Genomic DNA, 9,246 nt, shown 5'->3' with positions numbered 1-9,246 from the left:
TACGAAAAAGTCCGAGAAACACGCGAAAGGATGGAATAGCTTAAATTTTATAGAAGTCGATCAAAATAAAAATAAATCTAGAGACGACGTCTCTTCGCAAATCGTAGATATTATGATCTAAGGAGCATATAAAAAGTTCTGGCACACAGTAATCCCCCGAGAACCTACACCCGCAAAAAGCCTTTGCTGGACATACAAAAATGCATGAGTTACTTCTACCTCTAATAGATATAGACTAATCTTGATGCCCGACGTTGCCTGGATGTTTGGAAATGTGTGCTGAGCAAAAAATAAACAAAAAACACTTTTAGTATGCAGACAGGCTCGAACCCGTAGCGTGAAAGAGGGAACACAACGTAAAAAAGGTGACATCTTTGCTGTAGCGTCACTCGACAAACCGGAAATGATTAATTTTTAAATTAAGGCTAGTCAATTGAAAAGAGAGGATTACGCTCGAAAATATAGGCGAAAAAGGCGACCCCTCACTTGTAGAAATTGCACAGTTTAGAGTGAAGGAATTAATGTTTTTAGCCAATTCTTCGATATTTGTCGTCTGAATGGCCGTGCGATACCGATCTCCTGAAAATCCGTCACCTCTATCGAAAGTTTTAGGCAGAGATACATACATACATACATTCATTTAAACAGGCAGGTGAGCTTTATATTATAGATAACATATGTCACGAGTTAGTTGAACGGAAAACAATGAAATGCTCCATTATAGGCTCTACAAGAGTTCATATAACTTCTTTTGTAAAAAACTCTATATATTAGTTTGATCTACCACCATTTTTGATAGCTCAACATAACACATTAAGTATCTTTCGTTTTCCTGGCTGAGTTGCTGGGGTTTTCATGAAACCGAAGTTGAAAGTGGAAGCTAAAAGTAATGTATAATATCAATGAAAATAAAATACATATATGCTATTGCAGAAGTAATTGAGCTCTTTGCATATTTCTTATATACCACTAAATTACGCACAGATATTGCTGGAGTAAAGACGCCAACATTCTCTTATTAAGTTATTTTCTCTATTCATTTTCTCGATTCGGTTCCCGTATATTCCATAGGTTACCATTGGAGACCCGTAGACTGACTCAGCAGATCGAGGCACTATTAAAAAAGCGAACAAAAATATGATTATCAAGTATGTACGATAAATTAATATTGCTCACAACTGAGGTAAGATGAATTAATATTGCTCACAACTGAGGTAAGATGAATTAATATTGCTCACAACTGAGGTAAGATGAATTAATATTGCTCACAACTGATGTAAGATGAATTAATATTGCTCACAACTGAGGTAAGATGAATTAATATAGCTCACAACTGAGGTAAGATGAATTAATATTGCTCACAACTGAGGTAAGATGAATTAATATTGCTCACAACTGAGGTAAGATGAATTAATATTGCTCACAACTGAGGTAAGATGAATTAATATTGCTCACAACTGAGGTAAGATGAATTAATATTGCTCACAACTGAGGTAAGATGAATTAGTATTGCTCACAACTGAGGTAAGATTAATTAATATTGCTCACAACTGAGGTAAGATGAATTAATATTGCTCACAACTGAGGTAAGCAATAAAACGAAAATAACGTAGAAATCTGCAATGAATGTTTTTACGATGAAAGTCAATCACACATTTTTTTACTAGAGAGCAACAACTGTCTGTTATTGCATTGAAATCCAATTTCAAATCTTTATTTAAAATAATTGAAAATAAACTAATCGATAAGAAGCGAACATCACCTCGATAAGAAGAAGACCAACTCGTTTTTGTCTTTTCCTCTCAATCGATAAAAACGAAAACTAAGTAACCCATAAAAAGACAAGATTAAGATAAAACTTTTCGACAATAATAAATTAATCTTAAACAAAAAGACAAAACTCTACGCAAACTCTTTTGTTCTGTTTTAATAATGATAAGTTAATTATTTTGGTGTTAAACTGAACAGTGTAATTAATTATTTCTTTTTCGCTTCATAATTATTATCTGATATTATTGAGATTAAGCTTCTCGTTTATTCTCATAACTGATCATAAGTTGTTCTTTTATTTTATATTATTATCAGTAACTTAAAAAAATTATGCATCGCCTGCTTTGCCCGTGAAATTACATTAAAATGTGCTCCGTTTTAAAAGAGCCAGGTATCTGGACGTTTAATTCTATTTATAAAAATTAACTTGTTTGATTAAAGTAAAAGTAAATAGTCTTTTCCTTTTTATTAAAATAACGAAAAGGATGTCAAGTATCATATCTATATATAACATTAAAAGCTGTTTCAGGGAAGTTTTTCGGATATTATATGCATAAAAACGGTACTTATTGACAGACAAGGAATAGGCAAATTATACACTACTGAGACAGTGTAGATCACCGCTGATTCAAGCCAAAAGATATGTGAGGTCAAACACAAACGCTACCGGGATTATTTAAGATCTAGTATGTGAGCGACGTTTTAAGAAAATACGACTTTTTTGTCATTTTAAAAGTTATACATATGTATTGTTACATATGTATAATAACATATGTATATTTATATATGTACATTTACATATGTACATTTATATATGTATAATTATATATGTATATTTATACGTATATAATTATATATATATATACATATATATATATACTTATATTATGAGTTGGTATGGGTGGAGCAAATTGTAAGAGATAAAACGAAAAAGCAGCCAAAAATAATACAAATATATGGAAAATGTGTTTTCCTGTTTTCCATATTTACACATAAACAGATTTGTATTTAGAAAAATAAAATAAATTCAAATTTAATAGATTTACTAATCGAAGACTTTGCTTCGAATAATTAAAGCAAACTGGAGAGAGAAGAAGTAATTGGCTTTTTTCAAACAGTTGATAAAGGGATGTAATTCATGATTTTAATCTTTCCTTCTGTCGAATACGTAATCTAATTGATTTATGTCATTGCAAAACCTTAGAATTAAATCCTTGTATGAAATACATTAATTAATTCTAAAATAAATCCAATCTTTTAAATTAATCTGAGCAATTTAAATGAATATAAAATTATAAATTATTCCAAATGTAAATGCTTTGTTTCATTGCACTTCAGTCGAAGTTCCCAGAAATCAAGAGGTCTTTTTTCTTGGCTTGCACTTGATTATATGAAATCCATGGATATTGGAGTATTTCATAAAAGTTCTCTTTGACCTGTCACGCGCTGAGTTAGTAAAACAGTTTAGAACACACTTCCCCTTTCTCCAATTGATCATTTGAACATATTGTAATATATATATATATATATATATATATATATATAAGTATATTTACATATGTATATTTACATATGTATATTTATATATGTATAATTATCTATGTATATTTACATATGTATATTTACATATGTATAATTACATAAGTATATTTATATATGTATAATTATATATGTATATTTATATATTTATACTTATATATGTATAATTATATATGTATATTTACATATGTCTATATATGTATAATTGCATATGTCTATTTATATATGTATAATTGCATATATATCTTTATATATGTATATTTATATATGTATATTTATATATGTATAATTGTATATGTATATTTATATATGTATATTTATATATGTATAATTGTATATGTATATTTATATATGTATATTTATATATATATAATTGTATATGTATATTTATATATGTATAATTACATAAATATATTTATATATGTATATTTATATATGTATATTTATATATGTATATTTATATATGTATATTTATATATGTAGCATTGTATATGTATATTTATATATGTATAATTACATAAGTATATTTATATATTTATATTAATATATATGTATATTTATATATGTATATTTACATAATTATATTTATATATGTATATTTACATATGTATATTTACATATATATATTGGTCCTGGACTAATAATTGACCTTAAACTGTATCTTATTGTGAGACCCCAGCTTGCAGGCTATGGGGAGTGCGGAGTTACCCTTTAATTTCCATTGCTCCCAGGTCCACTCTGGCCTGGAGTGGTAATATCTTTTAGGGTCCGAGTATAAGATTAATAGAAACCGACTTGAAAAAAAAACAAACAAATATATTCTATTAAAAAATTGTTCTTCAAAATCACTGGATTCTGAATTCAATAACCTGAAAAGAGTTGAGATGCCTTAAAACAAAAACAACCAACCAACAAATCAACATACGTATATTTACATATGCATAATTACATATGTATAATTACATATGTATAATTATATATGTATGCATAATTATACACATGTGAAGATTTATAATGTGTCATGAATCCATTCTCCCATGAATCATCATCTTCTTTCGAATGTGAAATATATTTATTGTTTGTTATCCCCGACAACCTTGTAATTGAAAGATGCGGGGGAGTTATATTTTGTTCTCAATCCAGAGTGCCCTTTTGGGGCAGCAGAATAAATTTTTACATGAAATCAAATAAGAATCGTTTGAAATAAAAGTTTGCTTTTATGCGAAAGAGTATATTTACAAGTAATATATTTAAAAGTATCTATTTCATTCGATTTGAAATATACCCGTGTTCAGATGCGTGAATCTCAGTTTCATGGAGGGTCTAAGCTTTTAATATGCCGAGATCCACAAGCAAGACATATGATACTCGTATATAAATACACGAAACATTGATATGACATCCATCTGCAGATATCGCTATCTCATTAGATCCGCATCCACTTCAGATTCGGTGGGAGTAAGTACAATTCATCTAATCGACAACTGACTGAACTATGGAATTTGATCAACCCGGTTCAAATATTATCGGATCCGCTGCGATTATTTGCATACCATCCGCAAATATAGAAATGGCAATATCCTTGATGATCAAAAAAGTAACATCACTCGTAATAGTAACATTAATTGTAATAATAATAATATTAATTGTAATAATAATATTAATCGTAATAATAACATTAATCGTAATAATAATATTAATCGTAATAATAACATTAATCGTAATAGTATAATTAATCGTAATAATAACATTAATTGTAATAATAACATTAATTGTAATAATAACATTAATCGAAATAATAACATTAATTGTAATAATAACATTAATTGTAATAATAACATTAATTGTAATAACATTAATCGTAATAATAACAGTAATTGTAATAATAACATTAATTGTAATAATAACATTAATTGTAATAATAACATTAATCGAAATAATAACATTAATTGTAATAATAACATTAATTGTAATAATAACATTAATTGTAATAACATTAATCGTAATAATAACATTGATTGTAATAATAACATTGATCGTAATAATAACATTGATCGTAATAATAACATTAATTGTAATAATAACATTGATTGTAATAATAACATTTATTGTAATAATAACATTGATTGTAATGATAACATTGATCGTAATAATAACATCAATTGTAATAATAACATTAATCGTAATAATAACATCAATCGTAATAATAACATTAATTTTAATAATAACATTAATTTTAATAATAACATTAATTTTAATAATAACATTAATTGTAATAATAACATTAATTTTAATAATAACATTAATCGTAATAATAACATTAATTGTAATAATAACATTAATTTTAATAATAACATTAATTTTAATAATAACATCAATCGTAATAATAACATCAATCGTAATAATAACATTAATTTTAATAATAACATTAATTGTAATAATAACATTAATTGTAATAATAACATTAATTTTAATAATAACATTAATCGTAATAATAACATTAATTGTAATAATAACATTAATTGTAATAATAACATTAATTTTAATAATAACATTAATTTTAATAATAACATTAATTGTAATAATAACATCAATTTTAATAATAACATTAATCGTAATAATAACATTAATTGTAATAATAACATTAATCGTAATAATAACATTAATCATGAATAATTTAATATTCGAAACATATTCATTTGTAACAGAACTATTTTCCTCCTACTCCTATATTTGCTCGACTAAGCTCTAATCTTTCATTCATCGTTGTGAGCCATTCACAGTAAGAACTCGTATTTCTACCACAACTTTCCTCTTTTCCATCCGTATTTCTAGTGCAGAGCGGAATCTATAAGGCATTCTTTGTCGCGGAATACATGGCCGCGAGGCTGCTTCTCTCTTTGATGGTTTTCAGGTCAGGTTCTGATCGTAAACTGCCTTATAAGCAATCAAATGCGGTTCATACCATTTAGTATTCCAATACTTTTTTTGATCTTTCGGGTGATAATCATTTCATTTCGTTAAGCTTTATCTTTAGGTTTCTTTTAGCCTTAATTAATATATCAGAAAATATCCCGTACACGATTTTCAAACGCCAAATGACATGGGTAGGATAAAAAGGATCTACTCGCTGCATGTCGCGTCTTCTGATCAAAAGTGCACAGCGATGCTCACATCAGAAAATACGACGGTTTCTTGGGTTAGAATGAATGCTTGATTAATCCCTTTTAGAGAATCTGTGCATAGCAATTGCAGTGGGCGCGGCGTTAGTTTTATTTTAATCAGATGTCGAAGTCAACGATAGTGAAAAATGCACTTTCCTACAAATAAATGAATTCATTCAAAAAGTATCGAAAAACAAGAACAAATAACATCTCTCTCGCCCCCTCTCTCTCTCTCTCTCTCTCTCTCTCTCTCTCTCCGTCTCTCTATTATATATATAATGGGTGTTGGTGTGGGTGTGCATATGTATAATAGTCATAGTTTAGGGTAGTAGGAGAAATTCAAGAGAAAACTCAAGTATTTAAAGTTATTGACATATCTTTAAATTAATACCATAATATTTATTTTTAATAGCGGTAAGTTATATCAACAAATCATATAAACAAGACATACGAATATGATACCGTCTATTTCGAATAGGCAAATTTCACTATTCCCATCAATCACTTTGAAAAAATAAAACAACCTGAAAAGTAAAATTACGTAAAAATGAAAAAAGTATGTTGCCTTTTGAGTTGGTATGGGTGGAGCAAATTGTAAGTGATTAAAAGAAAAAGCAGCCAAAAAATAATATAAATATATGGAAAATGTGTTTTCCTGTTTTCCATATTTACACATAAACAGATTTGTATTTAGAAAAATAAAATAAATTCAAATTTAATAGATTTACTAATCGAAGACTTTGCTTCGAATGTACATCGGAAGTGTATGCATTTGTAGACGAGCAGTAAGAGGAATACTGCAAGGGGGGGAAGAGAAAAAGAGAGAGAGAGCAAGTCGTCTCTACAGGCGGATTTAGAAAACATGAAAGTCAAATACATTCCCTTAAAAGAATTAGCAAGAAAAGAATGTTAATCAAAGGGTATGGACTCATAATTTATAAAAATTAGCATATTAAAAAATATTAGATTACATTTAAAATCCCCACTTTAACCACGTGTAGATTTGTCATATTCTAGCGGACGATCAATACAGACTAAACCGGCAGTCCTAGTTCAGGAGGGAAGCAAAGGGGCGACGTAAGAATATAAGTAAATTTTTTTCCACATCACTTTGTATCAGATTTTTGATAAGCATACACGAGCTAACTTAAGTCCACTACCTCCGTTAGTGGAGAGTAATTATTAAAACTAGTTTATACGTGTTCCTTGAACGGTGGTGGCGTAGTACTTGGGAATACCTCCATTTTTATCGTTTTATAGTTGTTCGAAAAAGAATTAGTATAAATTCGTGAAAAAAATGACACGGTTCTTTGTATTTGCATGAGAGCGCAAGTAATTCGATGAATATATTTACGCAATGGTTCTATTGATAAAACAAAAAAATATGTTTTATGAAAAATAGCTTAATTTGAACTAATATGAAAAATAATTTTGTTCTAGTTGGGGTCGGAGCACCCACTATCTCATACATTCCAACCGAGAAACCGTGTTAAGATTTAATGGTCCGTTTAAGTGCCATTGTTTGAATCTATTGTGCACTTGGTTCACCGGATATATGTGTAAAGTAGTTTTTGAAATGTTTTTCATGGGTAAAGTTACTTTTATAATTACTGGAATGATAATCTTCCTAAGATTATAGTTTGGTATTTCGTTATCTTTTCCCTCTTAGCCTTGCTTCACCTAACAATACTGAGAAAACAGACTTCTACTAAGGTCGCTTCTTTCGCTTTCCTGTCCATTATCACTATGTCCGGTTTAATAGTACCGTTTTTTTTAGGTACGTAGCTGTAGAAATTTCATAGTCATAATGGATGACGATGACTTATTTAGAACTGGCCTTTCTGGTATACGTTCCCAGGATTTGCCGCTGCATTCGACATTCAACTTTTTTACAGATAAGCCAGTGTATATATTTACACACTCACTTGTGGTGCATTATATAGTAGCCATATCTCAGCAGAGCCTTTCAGTTGGATGTCAGGTGGCTCACACTCTCTACGTGTGGCAGAATTTGCACTTATAATTGTTAAAACCATTCATTTTCTTAAAACCATAAATCGCCAAACCTTGATCTTGAGCAGCCATTACTTTACTGATAATAGTGGAACGACCTCCTTTTTAACTCGTCTATAATGCCTTCCATATATGTTTTATGAAAAATAGCTTAATTAGTCAATTCACTAAGAACCTACTTGGCACGTTGTTGATTGGCCTATTATTCCAGTTCGTTTTGCAACGTCATGAAGGTTTATTTTTATCGACGCTTTGGACTATGTTCGTAGCAGAAGTGTTCTCTGATTCGGTTATATTTGTAAGACAGTCCTATGTTTGGCCAGTTTCGTGATAGAGGTTGTTATCTTGGTTCTTTCGTAAGGAAATGTCATCTACTTAAAAAAATATGTAACATTTTTAATCTTATTATCGTACATTATTATTTACGAGTATAAACATTCTTACGTGAAATTCGAGCTGAATTATTGTATTGCCTTTAAAATGAGATAAATAAAGTAGGATTATCATACACGATCGCCCAGGGGATTGCGTGTTTGAACTAATATATACTGTCGGCTATTATTAAGTCTGATCAAATACTCGTTGACCTACTGAAACTATTTTCGCAATGGGAAAAGTCGGAAACTTTACATATCCTTCAACTCTAAGCAAAATAGCAAGTTGTGCTTTACTAACAGTGTTATACGGTGTTTCCAAACGATGCGACTCCTCATTTATTTTGTAGCATTTATATTTATTATATTCATTATAATATTCATTA

The sequence above is a fragment of the Euprymna scolopes genome, chromosome 32 (genome assembly GCF_053919585.1).
Source record: "Euprymna scolopes isolate OS-2025 chromosome 32, ASM5391958v1, whole genome shotgun sequence".
Lineage (NCBI taxonomy): Eukaryota > Metazoa > Mollusca > Cephalopoda > Sepiida > Sepiolidae > Euprymna > Euprymna scolopes.
The sequence above is the reverse complement of the archived record's forward strand: the minus strand, read 5'-3'. Positions refer to the sequence as shown.